The sequence below is a fragment of the Lissotriton helveticus genome, chromosome 2_1, assembly GCF_964261635.1.
Source record: "Lissotriton helveticus chromosome 2_1, aLisHel1.1, whole genome shotgun sequence".
Lineage (NCBI taxonomy): Eukaryota > Metazoa > Chordata > Amphibia > Caudata > Salamandridae > Lissotriton > Lissotriton helveticus.
Genome location: NC_136059.1, coordinates 1,237,294,529 through 1,237,315,827, shown reverse-complemented (window position 1 = coordinate 1,237,315,827; position 21,299 = coordinate 1,237,294,529). Strand labels below are relative to the sequence as shown.

Sequence of the window (21,299 nt, the reverse complement as noted above, 5' to 3'; positions counted from 1 at the left end):
CTAATAAGACAGAGGTTTTTACAAAATATTGCACTTAAAAGCAGTAGCCAAGGAAACCAGAGCAGGAGTCATCAAGGGTGGATTATTTAACACCCACTGTAACCTGTGTGACACAATGAGCCCTAATCCTGTTAAAGCCAGGCCCTTAAACGAATGCTATAAATGTGCAGGACCTTGTAACACCAAACGCCACTTCACCCTCAAAAGCATCAGAAGACGATCCTTGTACGAGCTCCTCCTGGTAAGTTATCGCTTGTAACCTTCAGATTGCTTGTCAGAGCTGGATGAAAGGGTAACAAGTTGAGTGATTTTAGGTTTTGATAACTTTTGAATTACTTCAGGGTAATCTTGAATGGGCATTATTGAAACAGTTTATAATTACATCTAAAAAGCCCACACCAATTTACCTTATAACACATACAAAGCCGGGGATCAATCCATATAATACATGTCTTTCTGGACCAAATCATCCACAAATGCAAACCTGGGAGGAAGGTGGGCATCCAGCTGTTCAACTTTCAAACACATTTCCTCCCAGTGACAGTATTTATATGCTTTATCCTTTGTGTGTAAAAGCACACAATGCATATATGTTCAGCAGTCTTGATTTGTAATAAATCCAGTGGTGCTGAATATAGGTTACATTTATAAATATGGAGCCAATTTTAACCTCCAACATAACGAAACCTAGGTGCATGTGTTTTGCCAATCACTATCAGAGATCATGGCTGGTACTTCAGAAATGTACTCTTTATTAACCATTCGTTTTTTCTTATTTCCTTGTAGATACCATTCATAAAAGATGAGGACCTTGGTTGTGGTGTCCTGCCTTCTGGCCTTAGCCGTCTGCATTGCGGTGAGTGATGATGTGTGGGACATTAGCAGACATGTAGTACTTTGTTAATCTCACTCTACAATGCTTTTAGTGAAAATATCTGTTGTGCTTCTATTGATAAGCAGATATTCCTACTTTCATGTGTGTTGTAGTCCATTTCCCAAAAATGGGAAATGGAAACACGTTCTATTGCACTTTTAGGGTTAAAATGATACTTTTGTATTGTCTGGTTGTGTAAAGCATTTCAAAATGTGTCTGTGTTTGAAAATGACATTAAATATTGAGCAGTCTTGAAGTGATGATAGGGCATGCGCAGTGTGTAATGTTTTATTTTGAAATCACATAAGCTGCAGGTGGACAGCACCAGTTTATACCAGTGTTCGGAAAAAATCACTCTGAAAAATCTATGGTGAACATAAGTGATATTACTGTACTGTTGTTAAAGCCTCTAATGTGCAGTGCAGACTGATAAGGGGAAAGAGGTTATTATATTAGAGGTTTGTACTCATAAGATTCTTTTAGAACACACCTAGAATCAAGGACAAAATGCTGTTTATTAAAAGAGGAAAAAAAAGTGTAATATAAGGGATAATGGGCCAGATGTAGGTCGGTCGGTAACGGCCAAAAATCGGTATTTTCGGCCGTTACCGACCGGTATTGCAGAAATGACATGTAGGGGCATGTGTTACTGAATCGGTAAATATACCGATCGGTAAATTTACCGATCGGTATTTTTACCGATTCGGTAAATTTGAGATGTAGGTGGGACTCTTCAGAGTCCCACAAGCCTTACAGAATCGGTATTTTACCATCAAATCAATTTGATGGTAAAATACCGATTCCGGTGTGCATGCACATGTGTGCATGCACACCTATGCCATATGACAGGCAGACATGCCCTTAGGGCAGGTATGCCTGCCACATGGCACCCGAGCCTCTTTTGGGGGTGCCAGAGGGTGTCAAAGTGACACCCCCTGCACCCTTGTGAAATTCGGTATTTACCGATTCGGTAAATACCGAATCGGTAATGCCCATTCATTCCTATGGGCTTCAAAGCCCATAGGAATGAATGGGCATTACCGGTCGGTATTTACCGAATCGGTAAATACAGATTTTTACCGATTCGGTAAAAAAACCATCTGGATTGTCCTACATGTCCCCCCTTCATATTTACCGATTCTTAATTACCGAATCGGTAAAATTCGGTAATTAAGAATCGGTAAATAAATCCTACCTACATCTGGCCCAATGTGCCCTACCATACATTATAAGGATATTGCAAGTCACCAACTAATTCCATAACCATTTAGAGGAATGAGGCCGAAGGCCGAGCTCCTTTATAAAGTTATTGAATTCAGTTGTGACTTGCAATATCCTTATTGGGTATGCCAGAGAGTACTTTATCCCTTGAAATACATGGTCACACCTTCACCTTTCCCACAAACCACTTAAAATCTTTGTGCGTAGCTTTTTCATATGAAACAGTGAGCATGTTTGCAAACATGAAGAATAAAAATAAAACGTCTATGGCAAAATTAAATTCTCCCTCTATGCTGCAGTCTTTGTAAATAACAAAGGGCTTATTGTCAAAGGAGTAGCGCCTGAGATGATGTTCGGGATAGCGATTCAAAGCTTGTCAATATTAGCTTCTGGAATCAGCGTGGGAGCTGATGGAGGGAACAGCAGTGTGATACCAATGAGGCAGGTTTAGAGGATAGCTGAATATTTCAGTGACAAGTGGTGACGGTAACTTTGAGTTATTAGTTGATAAATGTGTCGCTCTTGCATTGCATTGCACCCCAACTACACCTGGCTAAGAAGTTTTGTTTCTTCTAAATTTTTATCTTCCCTCCTTTCCAGGCCTTTGAACGGGATGAGAGGAGTGCAAGTGACAGTGATGTAAGTATGAGTCATTCATTCTGCAATAGCTTCTAACATCCTGCAGTGACCATGGCATTCTAGCTTTGTATGCATATTTTTCTTGTTAGTTTACTGTATCTAAATTCTCGGTCTTTACAAAATATTTTTGGGGGATGACTGTGGATAATATTCAGGCTACTAGGATTGAATGATCTTACATCCTACACCACCTGGACCATGATTAAGGTACTTAGATAATATACAAGGAAGGAAAAAATTCAACTTGAACCAGTGGTACTTACTTTGATTAGTATTCCATTCCATGTTTGCCAGTACTATTAAAGACTTAGGATTTTTTGTGACATTCTTTGAGATAAAATAGTACATCTCCTCTGCTAATTCGCTGGAAAGTAATCCCAGATGGGCGAGAGAGATTGTGTCTGACTCAATGTTTTATCTTTGACATTTCACTTTCTTGCTTTTTCTTTGCATTATTCCTAGATAATTGGCCAGATTTGTAGCATGTCAGCAAGTGATGTAAAATTAAGTCTTAATGTGTTTTCCTGTTGAATCTGGCTAAATGAGTCCACTTCAGAGGTGAAGCTCAGACTCCAGCACCTATTTTAGGCACCTGTGGGGCAATGAAGGGAATTCATTTAGCCCGATATTTCTCTGAGTTAGTATGCTATTTTCAGACAGCACAGATCATACATTTAAAGAGGAAAGCCTTTCTCAATGTTTCCAAGCAGTTTTGCCTGACAATAAATCAGTAACTCAGAAAAATATAAGATTATAATCCCCAGGATCAGGGAGTGGACACTCCAGCACCGGGATGCCCTAAAATCCTGGAAACAACCCACAAACCAATGATTTTCTGAATAAGGTAAGATTTACACTGACATACTTGTGACTTATTGCAATCTTAAAAATGCCCAAAGATTTAATCCTGTGAATAAAATTAGTAAATCACTTTCTTGAGGGCGAATGGGAAATCAACATCTTTAATCCTCATGGAAAAGGAGAAGATCGTTATCACTTGTGAAACATAATTTCCTTTGGGGAAAAAAAGAAAGAAACATCAAAAATTTAATTGTACGCATAGGAGGGTATTGTCCCATGTGCATTAGTAAACTGAGAAAATTCCATTTGTGGAGCACATTTCACATCTTTGTAAGAAGTGATTATTATATAGCATTATAGAAGGGTAAAAGTGAACATCAGGAATGTTGTTCACCGAGAGGTTCTGAGTAGCATCAAATAATAACAAGATCAATGTTTGTGATATCTATAATGTCAGTCAGAGCTTTATTTTTATGCTATGTATGGTCCCCAAAATCATCAGCTCCTGCTTTCATCTGTCGCTCAAGGACGGAGGAGTAATGGGGAGCCATACGTAAGATGGCCTCCCCTTCCTGCCTCTAAAAGAATACTGGCTTCTTGCTCACCACCAACCCCAGAGAGCTTCTTCCCACTCCCTTACCAAAACAATGTGAGAACCAGCGCTGCTTTTACAGGCTCTCAGAGGCATGTTGCAGTATTCTGGAATTCCTTTATGCCGTAGCAACAATGGGAAACAGCGTTTGTCTGCCACTCTTGTTTTGTCATAGCAGTGGGTAATGAGAGTCTGGTATTATGATAGAGACTTCAAACGAAAGAGATATATCATATATGAAATTATAGATGGTAGATGAGTAGTATCCCCATAGACCCCTTTTAACCCAACTATAATTTTATATAGTGTTTGGCCGCTAAATACATCTGCCTCTGCTTGCAAACGCTAGAGACAGAGGAGTAATGAGGAAGCCATGGGCTCTCTTCCCTGTCCCAAATTTTAAAACAAAATACATGGGCTCCTGCCTCCCATCCCCCAAAACACTCTACGCTGTCCCTTTCATCGTCTCAAGAAGGTGTGCACACTGATCTCCGGTGCTGTTTTGGCATGCTCTCAGAGTGCCCAGACAGAGCAGCCGAGAATTATTTTCTGATGTAGCAACAGTGGATAACAAGTTCCGTTACCCTTTATTAGTACTTCATAGTAGTGAAACACTGGATTTAGAATCCAGTTGTTTATGCCATAGGCTCTCTATAGGAGCCACATATAACAATAGAATTATAGATGGTTAACATAAAATATGGGGATTTGTTTTGAGTAAGGTGTTAAGAGGGATATGAAATAGAGAACAAGAGCAAAGCTCAAGCTGTCTAAAATGTCACATATCTCTCCAAGGTGAAAAAATATCACTGTAATTAATTTTTTACCCATCTATAATTTTATGTCATATATGACCCCAAAATCATCTGCCCCTGCATTCACCTGCTATACAGGGACAGAGGAGTAATACAGAACCATACAAATTGTGATCTGTCCAAATTTAAGAAAAAAACAATAAGTGGCATCCCGTGACCAAACCCCTCTGTCTGTGCCTTCCCTCTTGTCCAGAAGCTGTGCTCCTTGCCTTCCAGCACTGCTCTGACAGGCTCTCACAGGGCTCAGCTGGAGCAGCCTGGGATTTCTTTATGATGTAGCAACAGTGTTAACCACTATTGTTTCATCATAGCGACTAATTATTCGATTTAGAGTCCAGTCATTCATGCGAATAGCACTCTATACGAGCCAAACATATCAAAACTTTTTAAGGAATACCTTTGTAAAGATTTATGAAATCCTGCAATTCAGAAATCTACATCCATGTAAAGGAGTCAACCTGCAGTGCAAATATGTGTTTTCTGTTTTTAATCAAGGCTCCTGCATTCTGCACTTACATAATGTGGAGGAAAGCAGCAGATCATCTCAGAAGCATTCACAATTGGGTCACTTTGTGATCAGAATACATTGAAGGCCTGTGTTTCCCATTGAGGTTGTTACAGACTCAAACTTTCAACACAAACTATCATACTGTCAGTCCTTGAATTTTCTTTTTTTTGGGTAGGGGGAGGGTGTGAATGGTTCCAACCCACAGCTATATTTGTGTGCCAGAAAGGGTGACTAACTGCAGTGAATGTGCTTTAGATCTTAAATCAAAGGCTGGTGTTGTCCCTGGAAGTATAAATGTGTTGGTATGTTCTGCTTTGTGTGCCTCCAGTGAGCAAAAACCTTGATACATTTCTCCAAAGATTATAGTGTGCTGTCTTATTATGTTTATCTGTATTATAATTTATTAGAGTGTATCATATTTTTTATTGTGGGTTCTCTATTTTCCAGTCGCATGAAAAAAAATGGCACAAGAAGAAGCATCATTATCGTCGTACAACAACTCCGACCACTACTACTCCAACCACCACTACTCCAACCACTACAACTCCAACCACTACTACTCCAACCACTACTACACCAACAACAACTACTCCCACTACTACCAAGGCTTCCACGGCTCAAGGTTAAATATGAAACCAGGTATGTGATGCAGGCACCAATAAACATTAATAAATATTTAATCATTTTGTGTAGGGACCCTCTTCTAAACAACAAGAGGACAACAATCAGAAATCACAACAACCACACTCTTTTTTCACCTTTTTCCTCATTTTTAGCATTGATAAATATGGGAACTATAAAAGATGAAAGAACTCTTTATGGTGGTTAGGAAAGTAAACATGTTGACAAAAGTATGTGTTAATAGCACAAACCTCAAGTGCAGGTGCACAAATAAACCTAGCAGCTCTACACTTTTGTGATAGCACAATAATATACATAGTCCTATCACATTGCTTTGCTAGCACTGCGAGTGTTACAATACAAGTTCGTTCTGATAACCCTACCCTCCCAAAAAAGCATGTCTTTATTAAAAGGTTATTAGGCATAGAAAGAGCAAAATAGTTATTCACATGCTCATTTAGCATGAGGCCATGTAAAGGAGAGAAAATTAGGTTACAGAAAGTCAATGACGAATCAAGCACATTCCATCACTATTTCAACAAATCCAACATTTCTCAAAAAGAAATCTCAATTTAAACAGTGGGAAGCAAATGAAGAGACAATATAAACATAGCTGGCAAACTCCACTCTTCTCTCTTCAGCCGCTTCAGGACACCGACTTGAGCATCTGAAGATGTGGATTACACATTTGAGGGCAGTTTGTTGCCAAGTGGATGCAGATTGTGATCCCTAGCTAATACTGGTTGGTCACAGTTTATTTCAGTATGGCTAGTACTCTTGGGACTTTGTTCTTTCCATGCAGTAGAACCTCTTTATTCTGTGCTTTCAGCAGCAGCCTGCGTAGAGCTCCCACCTGATTTTGTTTCTATTGGTTCAGATACACTTTATAAAACTAGTTCTGAACTACATGTTGACCACTGTTGAGCCTCTCGGTGATCCAGGTGTGCATTATAGTACATTGTAGTAATGTAAATTATACCCACAGCCACATATTCTGATGGACGCATCCCATAAGTGATTAGTGTAATTTTTTTTTGGGGTGGCTTAAAAAACATACGAGGACTGGTGGCTTTTAATCAATACCAGTGGAAGAATCCTGCAACTCCCAAAAGATTTAGAAACAAACATTTCACACTCTTTGATTGATGTGCACTCGCAGTCTGGAATACACTGCTATTTATTGTTTGCTTAGCCTTTGACTTTATCTCCTTCTGGAAAGATCTTAAGGTAGGGAGCTACCACAGTAATAAACACATTAATCTCACTTTGTGATCTGTAGAAACACCTACTGCCTCATTTTAAGTGTCCCTTAATCTCGATTTTGAAACAAACTCCAGTTTGTGGCTGAATTACTATATCAGCTGTACATAGTTTCATGCTCTTCCCCCCCCCCCCCCGCCATAAGGAAGAACTTGGCACAATTATTGCAGATTGAAACACAATGTACAGAGTTTTACAGCTTGCAACATTGGAAAACAGGTTGTATCGCCTTGCTACCCACCATTCTGAACGGCAAAGTGTAATGATATGGGAACATTGTCTGGGCAGAATAGAATCTGGTGGCATCTGTATTTCCCTTGTCCATGTGGCATATTGTGTAAGGTCTTTTTGTGATCTACTATACAACTATGCACAACAGGCTGAAGTTTTGTGGCTGGAGGGTCTTAATATGAACAGCACTGAATGATAAATCTGCATCACTTAAAGCAAAATGTCACACAAAAAAGACATTTAAGGGAACAGTCCTCTCTTCTGGCAATTTTCAGTGTAATGTGGCCACCAATAACAGCCCGGTCGTTGCTTATAAATAAAAGGTGCAGAGTGGGGAAGAAATGCCACCTCATCTTTAAATTTAGTGATGCTGCAGCCAGGTGGACCACATTCAGGAGGGATTGGGCCATGATTGCATGGCACTGCACAAGAGATTGGCTAGTGCTGATCATAAAGACAGCACTTCGCCTATCGGAAACTCTGCAGGTTGAGATCCAACAAACAGAAGCCCAGTTTAAAACTACGATAACTGGCTATAAGAAAAGGTTGGATGAAATCAACAGAGACCTTACAGAGTACAAGGACAATCTGATGCAGGCAAAACTGACAAAATTCCAAAAGGACCTAAAAAAATTTAAATTCGAAAGTGTTTACCCCTACTCCGATCCTAACTACAGTGTTCCGAAAAAGGACACTAATAAATCTGATTCAGACAGCTACTCTTCAAGTGGGAGCACCACGAGTAACCAAAGTCCTAAACAAAAAGGACGTAGAGGAGGGAGGGGAAGATCCAACTATCCTAATCAACAACCAAGATGGCAGAACTATGGTCATCCAAACAACGACCCCACACCGTTGTTTTACCAGCAACCCCAGTTCCCGATGATGAACTGGAATCCATTTATGCAACCTTTCTTTCCCCAAAACCACCCACCTATGCCTTTTTTAGGGAGAGGTGGACGGGGACGGGGACGGAGCAGAGGCAACACACAAGTGACCTGGGAAGACGAAGATGCAGTGGGGAAACACACCCGCAGTCGAACAGCAACAGCCAGCACGAGTGCAATTTGAGTCTGGTGACGAATCTCTCAAAGAAAGTTCTAACGCCAGAAGAGACGAAAGTCCTGGAAAAAGGTTTAGGTTTTGTCCCTACCTCACGTCCGGACAAATTCCGACTCCATTGCGAACTTGCACAATTCTTTAGAAAACTCAAATTAAAAGCATTTTTTGAGTCAAAAGACCAGTCTTTAACAAATGAACAGGAGTTCGACACCAATTTCAGACTAAAATCTACTTTCATGCCACCACCGCATACAATACCCGCAGCCATTACTGCTTTTGAACAGGCAGTCACAAAAGACCTAGAAACCACTGAAAATACTAAACGGTTTAATAATTTCACGGCTGCTGAACATAAAGCCCTCGAGAACCTAAAAAATGACAAAGAAATTACCATCAAACCAGCCGACAAGGGCGGCGGGATCGTAATCCAGGATACGTCTGAATATGATAAAGCGTGTATGACACTTCTGAACGACAGAACCAATTACACTACCCTTACCACAGACCCGACCGCAGAAATGAAAGAACGAATAGCCACCTTTGTCCGAGAGGCAGAGACGAATGAGCATATCTCCCCACATGAAGCGGCATACCTGATGGCAGGGGGTCCAACAATCCCCTATTTTTACACTTTGCCAAAAACACATAAAAATGTGCTACCACCACCAGGCCGCCCCATCGTGTCTGGTATCGGTTCAGTGTTAGAACCCTTATCTACTTTCTGCGATCACTACCTGCAACCGATAGTGCAGAACTCGAGTACCTACTTGAAGGACACAAAAAGTCTCCTCAGGCTACTGAATGACTTCTCTTTTGCACAAGACTCTGTTACTCTGGTCACCATGGACATAGAGAGTCTTTATACCAGTATCCCCCAGGAAGAAACACTACGGGTCATGGCTCAAGCATTAGACTCAATAAACTGGGAGTACACTACGCCAAAGGAATTCATTTTACAATGTGCTAGGATGGCACTCAGAGAAAATTATTTTGAATACAAAGGACAACTGTATCTCCAATGCACAGGGACCTCAATGGGGAGTACCTTTGCTCCTAGCATAGCGGGGTTGTACGTGTATGATTTTGAAACCAAGCATATTTTACCTGCAACCAACCCTTTTGCCTCCTCCATAGGACTATTGAGGAGGTATATCGACGACATTCTCCTTCTGTGGACTGGTAATGAAGACAGTCTTGCTGAGTTCCTGAGTTGGGTCAATACCCTTGACCCCTACTTGAGATTTACTCACAATCATAGTAAAGAATCAATTGTCTTCCTTGACATAGTAATAAGGATAGAGGGAACATCCCTCACGACTGTGACTCATCATAAACCTACGGCAAAGAACAATCTTTTGGAGTTCAGCAGTTTCCATCCAAGACCCCTGCGAGAAAACCTGCCCTATGGGCAATTCCTCCGCTTGAGAAGAAATTGCAGCAATACTGCTGACTATAAAACCCAGGCCAAAGATCTGACCGAAAAATTGAAACAAAGGGGCTATCCACAAGGAATCCTTAACAAAGGCCAGAACAGGGCCCGTAACCAACCTCGCGATGCCCTCCTTGAAGAAAACGTGAAAACAAACACTGATGTGCCACTCACATGCGTGACTACCTATAGCACGCTCTCTGATAATGTCAAAAAATCTATCAATAAAAACGGTAGAATTATCACCAGCAATATGAGTGATTGGGAAAAACTGCTTTTTTCCTTTAAAAAGGGCAGGAGCCTTAAAGATGCCCTGGTTCACACAAGACCCTTATCATGCTCATTACCATCCACACTCACTAGGTCTGTCACAGAACCCTGGCACCTACCTCCCATTACAGGCCATTTTCCCTGTACTGACTGTAGTGTTTGTCATCTTACTACCCACACCAAACAACTCAATTTGGAACCTGGCAAAATATGGATCCAAAAATCTCATACCAACTGTAACTCTGCCAATGTTATATACTTGATTACCTGCCCATGTGCAAAACGCTATGTGGGGATGACAACACGCAAAGTCAAGATACGCATTGGTGAACACTGCAGCAATATTCGCTGTAAAAAGGTGACTACTAAACTTAGCGAACATTTTTTGCAGGCACATCACACTCCCAATGACATGACCTGGACAGTTATTGAACAGGTCAGCAATCCCAGGAACAGAGATAACATCCTGTTCGAGAGAGAACAGCGCTGGGTACATAGACTCGGCACACATATCCTGGGATTGAATGATCAAATACCTTGGGTCAGTGTTCTAAAACATTAGCGCCACCTTGAATCAGCTACGATGCCTTTCCCTTTCACCCATAGCTATATTCTGGGCTACACACTCATTTTTTAAGACCTGGCGTTTACTATTACTCTCTTAGATGGCATGCGCATTTATGAGCACCCACTCTGGAGTGTGTTGGTCTTGTATGGTACATATCTCAGCTTTACCAGCGCTGAGATCGATAGCTATCTAATCTAAAAATTTATTTTTAGATAATAATTTAGCGTTGCAACAATATTCAACTTTTTTATGTTTGCTCCAATTGAGGGGTACTGCCTTCTCTCTTTGTTATTTTTATTTCTTTTTCATTGATTATTGCAATGCTTTTGCGAACCAGAAAAAGAGACGTTCTCTCAGCCTCTTTTTCAATCACGTTTCATAAGCTTGCTGGTCAAGCCTCGTTTCCATTCCTTAACAGAATCCCGCTTTGAGCGGTCTGCTCGCGGTACCACGGGGCTTGCACTCCAAGCCTCGTTCTAGTTTCAGCGCTTCTGATTGGCAGACGCCCTGGCCCCTCCCTCTTAGCGCCGGGCTCGCCCTTCGCTCAGGATCCACGAGATCCAGCGGGGGACAGCTAGGTGCCGAGAGGGTGCAGAGCGTTGCTGGCGTAAGATCCCTTCTATGGACATCTTCCTAAAGATAAGTTTTTGTGTTTGAGATCCTGCCAGGTCTCCTAATCCTCCTTCTGTGTTCTGTTTTCCTCCCCTGATTAGGGTGTGCCATTGTCGCTCCCACCCCCCTCCTGAATCTATGGGGCGTGGTTCACTTTATGTACAAGTGAGGATTGTTTCACTTTTACGCTCCGATTTTTTGTGTGCTTAATTAGTACTCAAGATCACGGCCAGCAGCGCTACTGGTATTTACACTGTAGCCCTGTTTTTCCGCTTTTCACCTCGGGGATTTTGTCTCCGTCGCCCTACTACAGGTAGTCTATTAATCACGGGCAGCCGCCCGGATTCCCACACGGTTGGACTTAACACTGTTAGTCTCCAATTACACACTTGTTGTCTCACCAATGGGCAACATATTGCGCTGGATGCCATTTCTTTGCGCTAGTTGAGGCCCATCACCCCGGCTTTGGGCACAACCATTACTTTGTAATTCATCCATCTCGGCCACGGCCATTGATAGGTTTGCTAGCACGTATCACGCCACTAATATTGGAATAATGGCCATGATAAAGGATCAATATTGATTGATTTCTATGTTTCTATGTTTTGTGTGTTTTTGTGTGTCTGTCTGATTATCTGTTCACAGACTTCTAGGTTCCTCGCAACAGAGGTAATTCCCCAAGCCTACTGGTTTGTACTTTTTATGCACCAATTTTACACATAGTGCTATTTTTAACTTTCACAACCTTTGGCAGGGTGGGCCTTAGCGCGCCCACACCTGTCGAGGTAAACACTCGCTTATTGGTCCTGAAGAAAGCCCTGTAAATTCACACATACAAAGGGCAGAAACATGTTGACCTTTCCCTAACAGGGAAACACCAGTATATTTTATTTGGCTAGTTTTCCCTGCACATAGTCAATTTAATTTTATTATGTCGGGTTGACCAGTTAATAAATGATTTTTTGGTACAACTTTAGACATTTTTAACCACTTTTAACCACACTTAACTTTTTTCACTCTTCACTCTCACACAACCTGCTCCGCAGTCTCCTGGCGTCGCAGCACACCGGGGAGGTATTCGATCTCTCCCGGTGGACCCGATGATGAAGCATGTCACCACTAGGGTGAGTGAGGGTTTCCTGAAAAAATCCAGCATTTTTTCTTGAAATTTGGTCTAGTCATCTGACCATTTTCATCTGGCCTCATATTTTACGTGCTACAATCAGTTTTAAATGCTTCTCCAACGGACACTCTTCCTTTGTTTATTTGGACCACAAAGGTCACCAGGGAGCCCTTGCCAAATTATGTGGAAAAAAAACTTGTGCAGCTATAGCATGTCCCCTTAGTAAACATTGCCTACCTACCTAAGACAAACATATTGTATATTGCATTGAACAATCTTATAGCTAATTTACAATGGGTTGCATTCCATTTTGTTTGTAGCTCCAATCATCCTGATTTTGCACTCACAAAAATGTTGCACTGCCACGGGGAAGCATGAGATGGGAGGAAAATTATCTGTAGCAGCACTTCTTTGGGTGATCACAATTTATGAATCTAGGACATTGAAGACTTCTTTTTATATTTCACCCTTTGAAATGTCGAGTGGAAAGATGCATTTCCTCTCACCCAGAATACATAGCACCCACTGGATGAGAAGAAAACCTTCATTGACAATTTTAATCAATGACACCCCCCAGTCATTCCCAGGGATGATCATCTCAAACACATTTATGTTTAACTGTATGTAATTTGATCTTTGCTAGTTTTATTTATTAACTTTTATAGCTTCCATCAATGTTTTTCAAACTGTGCTTTCTCATCTTAACAATATGTTTATTTCATAAATATATTCAGCAAGAATAATGAACATTTTAACAAGAATTTCTGTATATACCCATAGAATGTGGGTATAAAAGATTATATACAGCTTGTCTGAATTGGATGCATGATAGCTATTGGTTGAAAGTCCAAACACAGGATAGACAACCTATTATATTTACATATATCATCTCAACATGTTCACACTAAGGGAATGGGTGTGCAAGAGAATTAATTGTGACCACCATCAATCAAAAGGCGGTGGGATTTCAGAGTCATTTTTACAGTGGGAAGAGAGTCAATGGAGTTCTGTCCAAATAGGAATCAATTCCCTAGGTATGATTTGAGTAAGCTTGAATGAATGGAATTGTGAAGCAGCACAGGGAGATTAGGGGAAACAAGAAAGGTTAAGATTAGTCGTGTGAAAGGTGCATACGGGGTTAGCATTTTAAATTGGTTTCTAGAATACAGATCATTTATAGCTTTAAAAAACAGTCTTAGAAGTTAATAACAATAATGAGTTGCATAATTTTCATCTCTGTTATAGACATTACTCTGGGTGCTGCGCAAAAATAGTTGAAATCAACACTACATCTTGAATTTACCATAAGCTAACATGACTGTGTTTCTTTACAGAAAGAGAAAAGAGGTTCATCTGAAGTGAAAAGAAACGTCTGCTCTTTACTATCAGAATGAAAACATCCCTTTTGGAATAAGTGGAGGTCTATCCTCCTAAAGAATGTAGAAAGCTGTTTCTTATGTTCAGACTGTTCTTTTCAGTAACATTTTCTTTCAATAAATCAATTCTTCAGCACAACATTGTGGCTCAGTGTGTTTTCTTTTTTACTCTCGGAAAAGCATCTGCAAGTAATTGTTTTCGGTATACTTATTTTACATTTAATAAGCAAGACCTCAACCAGAGATCACTGCAATATGTGGCTTTAGACACAACCTTTCAGACACAGGCTTTTAAGATATTTTGAATAAAATAACTACCACATTTGGCAGGGTATACAAACACAGGTAAAGAGCCCTGGATCCTATATAACTGTTTTGTAGGATTTTGTTTGCCCAGTTGCGTTCACAAGAGAATCATATCTCCCGATAATGATAGTAATTTATTTTTTCTATCTTCTTTGGCTGACCTCTGGCTTTTACTGCATATGTGAGATGAATCCCAAAATACCCTCCATGTGAAACATCTTTGGCCACGTTCTCACATCGAGTTTTCAATGTAATCCCAGTGTTTAATTTGAGCCAGTGGTTGAAGGTAAGGTCTACCAGCGCTCGTTTGTATGGATTGGCACGTATGTTTCTCATTAGAATTGGACCAAGTGAAAGGGGGAAGAGAAATAAGGGAAATCAATTACAAAAATGAGAAATTGGATGAAATAACCTGCAAGACTGAAGTTAAGGGGCAGGGGTGTCTACTAGAGGATTAAAGAGGCATGAGGTGGAAGCAAGAATTCACAAACTTGGCATTCGGCTCACTGACATTCAAGAGACCCGACCCCAGCATATGACCAAAACCTTGAGCCCTGGAACTTATTCTTTTATGATTCAGTACTGTGTACTCTTGGATTACGCAAACTCAGTGAAGGCCGATGAGAACATCACGTTGTAGAGCTTTTCTGGTTCTATTCTTTGCAGTAATTTCTAATTTCCTACTCCTATTGTTAAATTTACAATCTTCACAGTGGCCATTAGGACAAGGCTTTAGTCTCATACTGTATTTGAAACTACCAGAAAGATTTGAAACCCCACTCCTTATCCAGTTGTTTTCAATACTGGTAGGGTGTGCCACTCAGTCTCAAGAACATGAAGATTCGATGGAGGGTACAACTATCCACAATTTCGAACAGATGCTGACTGCTCATCATTTAAAACCTATCTGCGGTCTTTGACACAGTTGACCAGGAACTACTTTTGAATTCCCTGAAACAACAAATCAGAGCAGATGGCACACTTTCTGCACAAACGCACCCAACTAAAAAAAATAAACAACTCAATGTCTGACATCTATGCCATCATCTGAGGTGTCCCCAAGGCTCAGTACTCTCGCCAACACTCTTCAACATCTACATCGAGCCCCTCAATGTAATACTCAGACAAGCAAACATTGCCTGTCACCTTTATGCTGACGATATCCAGTTTTACCTAGAAATATCCTTGTTGAATGACATTCTCTAGCGTAATGCCACACACATAAAAGTTCAGAACTGGATGACACTCAACCATTTTAAATTCAACCAAGAACAGGTGGAAATTCCTTCTTTGCCTGTTCACGGCCAATCACCACAGACCCTAGAGTGGCTAAATAACCTGGATGCTCTGAACTCCAAGCCGACTCTGATGGACACTGCCAACTCTCTGGGTCACCCTGGACTCAGATCTGAACATGAGCTCACACATTAGGTCCACAGTGAAGAGCGCCATCTACTACCTTAACCCCTCAACAAAATTAAGCCTTTCCTTCCATCAAATAACCTAAAAATTGCCACACAAGCACTGGTACTATCCAGGGAATACCACCCTCACAGGTTCACCAAAGGTATACTTAGCCACCCCCCCAGAGCCACCCTAAATGTAGCTGCAAGGATGATCACCGGAGCAAATAGATACAATCACCCCTCCATGAAAAATCAAAGTGGCTACCAAGCAAAGCACTTCACACTGGGAATTCAGGCTATTTCACATCTAAACTCACAAAACCAGGCTTGTCGAGAAATCGAAGACGCTCCAACTCACTACTTCTCACCCTCCTGAAAAAACAACAAAATAAAGCTCATTTTCTCTTATTTTAGGGCAATGCCCTCAATATATGAGACTCTCTCCCAATCCATATCAGAAAAAAACCTTTTTTGTGAGCTTCAAGAGACAATAAAAAGAATTCCTCCAAAATCAGCACCTTAACCCTCTGGAAAATAACTCAGAACGCACAATGGGAAACTACCACATTATATGCATATCCCTCTCAGTGTCCTTTCAATGTTTTGACCCTCGTCAATACAATTGTACTGTACTGTCATTAACTGATTATGATTGTAGTCTTGACACTACATTCAAACTGTATGTTGAATGACTGTTAATGGCTTAAGATGCTGTAAAGTGCTTCGACGCCCTCAGGTTTTGCCAGCACTATATAAAACTTTTAAATAAATAAATAAATATGAAAGAAGGCTATGACTAATCTTGCATCAGGTCACTTGACCAATAAACATTTACATTCGGTTTATGAACATTACAAACATATTTACATGCTCTTTACCACTTCAAAGTCTCATGTGAGTAATGGGACGTATTGTGTCTTTTATTCCTGTAAACTTCAGTTACTTTCCATTTGAAATCTATGGGCTTATTTACAAACTGCATTCCGTAGTACAGAAAGTAGAACTACAGTAATATTAATATGATTGTATGAAATTTGCATAGTTCACTTTCATGTAATTAAGCAAGATTTCTGTGAAATTATATGAAATTAAGTGTGAATAGGCCATTTCATACTGTATTTTACCATATAATGCACCCTTGCATCAATTGTTTGGACACTTTTGGCACTATAAAAGTGCAAAAAAACAAAAGCATCACAAGCAACAGCTGCTTGTATTCTGTTGTTCTACTACATTTTACACAATGCTTTACTCTAAATGTCACATTTGCTTTACATTTTCACAGGTCGTTACATCTAACTACGCAAAGTGGCGTAATGGTATACTTCTCATGTAGTACAAAATACATTTCACAAACCTACAGCTGGATACGTCTGCCTCCACCTCTTCTGTATGTTCTGTAATATCCACACAGGTAGAAATATGTTTATAAGTAAATAGTAAATCTGGGAGGAAACAGTGGGCGTGGTGCGAAAATGGGGAAACCTATAGTTAGAGTTAGGATTCCAAGAGATAGGAATTCCTTGCATTTTTTATTGGTAAGAACTTTGCACTGTTTGATGGATCTCCACAAAACTATGTAGACCTATTCCTATTTTAGATTCGCTGATGATGCAAAGTTCTGTGGTGATTAGTTAATTGGGTGCAAAGACAAAAGAGGGGTCCCATGTCACGTTTTTTTCACTAATTCATTTTCCATCGATTTTTTTAGATAACTGAAATGTAGTAGCATAATGGCTTTAATGGCAAAATGGCTGAACAGAATTTGATGAAATGTGGCAGAAATAACCATTATAGTGTGGGAAGGGCCCTTTCTGTTATATTATGTAAATTGATTCAGTAGCTTTAAGTTTTGAGGATAAAAAACTTAGTGATATATTAGGCCACACTAATTTCACAGTATACCACAGTACATATAAATGACAAACCACAATCTTATTGGTTAATGAAAGCCTTTATAAAATAAAAAAAAGGCAACTGTTAGATCAGTCACCCTTAGGTTGGTCTTCCCCCAAACATTTTGCTTGCCTAATTCCTCCTTTTGCTTTATGTTTTTGTTGGCCATAGGACTCTGAGCACTTTAGTACTGCTGACTAGTGCTAAAGTGCTACTCCTGGTCCTACTGCACTGATTGTGCCACCCACACACATAGCCTTTCAAACCTATCTCAGGCCTGCCGTTGCAAGACCTGTGTGTGCAGTGTACTGCCACTTTGACTTGGCATTTAAAACCACTTGCCTAACCTCCCTTTTTATTAATCTTAAATCACCCTTAAGGTAGGCTCTATGTAAGCCTAATGGCAGGGTGTAGTATAAGTAAAAGGTAGGACATGTACTTTTAAGTTTTACATGTCCTGGCAGTGGCGAACACCCAAATTCTTTTTTCACTACTGTGAGACCTTCTCCTCTCATAGGCTAGCATTGGAAATTCCTTAAAACACATTTAAGCTGTAATTCCTGATTAGAAAAGAGTAGCCTGAGGGACAGAGAGTGCTTAGTGCAAAAACAGAGCTTAGACCAATATCGGATTGGCGCAGAATTTGGGTGACACCCAAGCTACTAGTCTATCGGCAGGGCATAGATGATGTACTCAGGTCGCCTAGTGCCTTAAAAACTCCATGGGTCAGGTATATCAAGAAATGTTTTATCCAAATAGGCTGTGCGAGTCTCTGGACTACCCCAGCAGACCTTAGTTGGATTACCAAGGCTGCCTTAAAGAGCTTGCACTGACAGTATAAGACATCCATATACATTGGGCAAGTGGAAACAGGTTCTCTAGCTTCTGCGGGGCATATTATCAAGGGGCTTTATCTCCGCTTTTTTGGCTTTAAAAGCCAAGAAAGCGGAGATAAAATTATCTCCCTATTACCTAGCTGTCGCTAACACCAGTTAGCGACAGCTAGTAGGAGATAGCGACCATCTTGGGCCCCACTTTGCATGTCAGTGATATTTAACACTAATGATATGCAAAGTGGGCGTGCCAAGATGTTAGCGACTGGAAACAGTCGAGAACATCGCTATCTCCTATTACCAACTTTTGGAGATATTCGCGCTAAGCGCGAATATCTCCAAAAGCTAACACCTGCCCTGAGCAGTTCTTAGCCATGTTATCCAATGGGAGGTGGATAACATGGCTAAGAGCATTAGCTCGGTAATGCATGAATATCACTGACTTTTCAGCAATATTCATGCATTGCGGCCGTTTTTTATCTCATTTGCGATAAACCTTGGTAATACCAAGGTTTATCTGCGGTAAATATCGCCGCAGCTCAGCGTTAAAATTTTCTCTCTAACCAAGCAATAGCGATAATTATCGCTATTGCTTGGTAATATGGCCCTGCATTCCTTGATCCTAAAGTAGATTTTAAACTGGAACCCTTTCTAGACAAGGTCAAGTCCATTTTAGCTGTCTTTACATATGAAATTCCATTATGGGACTCGTCCTTGTTCTATTTACTTCTAAATGGCAGCGAGCAAATAGTGAACTGGAAAGAACCTGCTCTCTTTGTTGGTGATTTAACAAGACCATTGAACACATTTTGCTCTTAGGCCCAGCTTACCAAGGTAATCGGAAAAAAGGAAACTTCCACTTTGTCGGCTTGTGAGCATATAAGATTGTAGAATAACAATTAAGATATTGAGAAGCGATACAAGGCAATCCACAGTCTTTGCGGTCTCATGATTTCTGTTCTCTATTTGCAGACTAAGGTCCAAATATCTGTAGTGCCGTGATCCTTCTTTTAATATTGCTTGATTAGCACATATTTATTTAAACTTGCTGCTTAATTGTATCACTGGAATGATACAATTCATTTATTTATTTATGTACTGTATCAATTGATTATATGCTTTTTATGTACTTTTATGGCTCTGTGCCGAATAAAGAAACATATAATAAAAGAGTAACTGCATCATGTTTCATATCTTTGGGATGGTAACGATAAATCCTCTTTAATGGTAAAGATGGATTTAACATTACTATTTAAGAAATGCCACATCAATCAATAAAAAATATATCTGGTTAAGTTTCCAAAAAAGTATTGTGCAAATACAGTTCACTAGATACATTTCATAATGAATATCTAGAAAGTGCGTGGACACATATAGCCACAAAATTCACGACAAAAAGCAAAAGATATTAGCAAATACACATTTTAATATACTTTATCAAATTTAACAATTAAACTAATAACCTGCTCATCAGGATTAGATAAGAAACTAAGACTTATTAAGAAAAAGCAATGGTCACCTTGATACACGTAAATAATAAATCTTTTTTCACATGGAGAGATAAATAGAGACAAAAAAGCGTTATTCCGATTGTGATAGAAACTATCAAGGTGTATTATTTCCTTACAATAATCCGGAGCTTAACACAAGTTGTGATATAACTATAAATAGTGCAGCATATTAACTCAGTTTGCTGCAGTTGTAGGTACATCAAAGCTGGCCTACACTGTATAAAATTTAAAGTCAGTCCTGAGCAAAGTCCTAAGTATAGATTTCCTAGGTATGCTATAAAGGTCACGAAAGAAAAAACACTGTAGTTGTGATTGGGGCATGTGCAAATCACAACAGCACACTGCAATGTCGCTATCACAATTTGCAGCTGATGGATAGGAAACAAGGAGAGGAGCCATGTTAACCAATGAAAACACTGCATACTGGGAATGATAAGTAGTGTCGTGTAGTTCCTAGTAATCCGTAGTATCTGCACAGTTGTTTGGACAACATAAACTAGGGGCTTGGTGCCAAGACTGATTCAAGACAATCCCGCAGGATATTTTGGCCTATAGACCATCTAGCTTAAGGTGCCACCGTAAGCCACATTAAACTACCAGGGAGCAAATGGTTTCTGGCAATCATTTAACATGGCAACCCTGACCCCTGAGGGATTGTGGAAACAGTACAGATCTTTTTGCTCAGTGACTCATGCTCACTTATTGTTAGAGAAGTATACAGGCAAAACACAGTGGGACGTTTTCAATAAGTTGAACCAACTTTAGTCTTATATAAAATAAGTGTGCTGCAATAAATAATAGACAGAAGCAGATAAATGTAATTAGAAACACCAAAAGTGTAAAGAGTAGATATAGTTCTACCATAGTGATAAAACAGTGCATATATGCAGGTATATAAAACAAGAAGTAATCAAGCGTACTCCTACTTTGCAAACCCTACTCTAAGTGTACCTTGAGTGTGTGTAGTTGTAAAGCCAGGAATCCCCCCAAGGGATGATCCAACCCCATTACCTGATGGGATACGATGAAGGACCCTGTCCTGGTCACAAACTGGACACCCGTGACGAGATGTCAGACCACTGCATGGTGAAGTCTCAGTATGTAAGGACCCTCGGTGTCATCGGAAGTGCCTCCTCTACTAATATATTGGGATACTCATCTTTTACATTGGAAAGCAGACTTGCGATATGCGTATAGATTAGTGACGTTATGGATATGTTGATTGCCCTGTTGCCCCGTGATGAAGATAAAGATGACATGTGTACATAGTGCAAACAGAGACCTTGTACATGATGTACAGGGCAGTGTAATACTGTTGTGTGAAGCTCGATGTGTAAACAAGTTT

General features: G+C 40.2%; 1 long non-coding RNA gene across 1 annotated transcript; it reads left to right on the top strand.

Moving 5' to 3' along the window:
- Nucleotides 1-785: 785 nt before the first annotated feature.
- Nucleotides 786-14,141, top strand: LOC144819709 (uncharacterized). The gene is made up of 4 exons (XR_013607527.1): nt 786-856; nt 2,696-2,734; nt 5,898-6,089; nt 13,961-14,141. It is a non-coding gene; the product is annotated as an uncharacterized LOC144819709 (long non-coding RNA).
- Nucleotides 14,142-21,299: the final 7,158 nt, after the last annotated feature.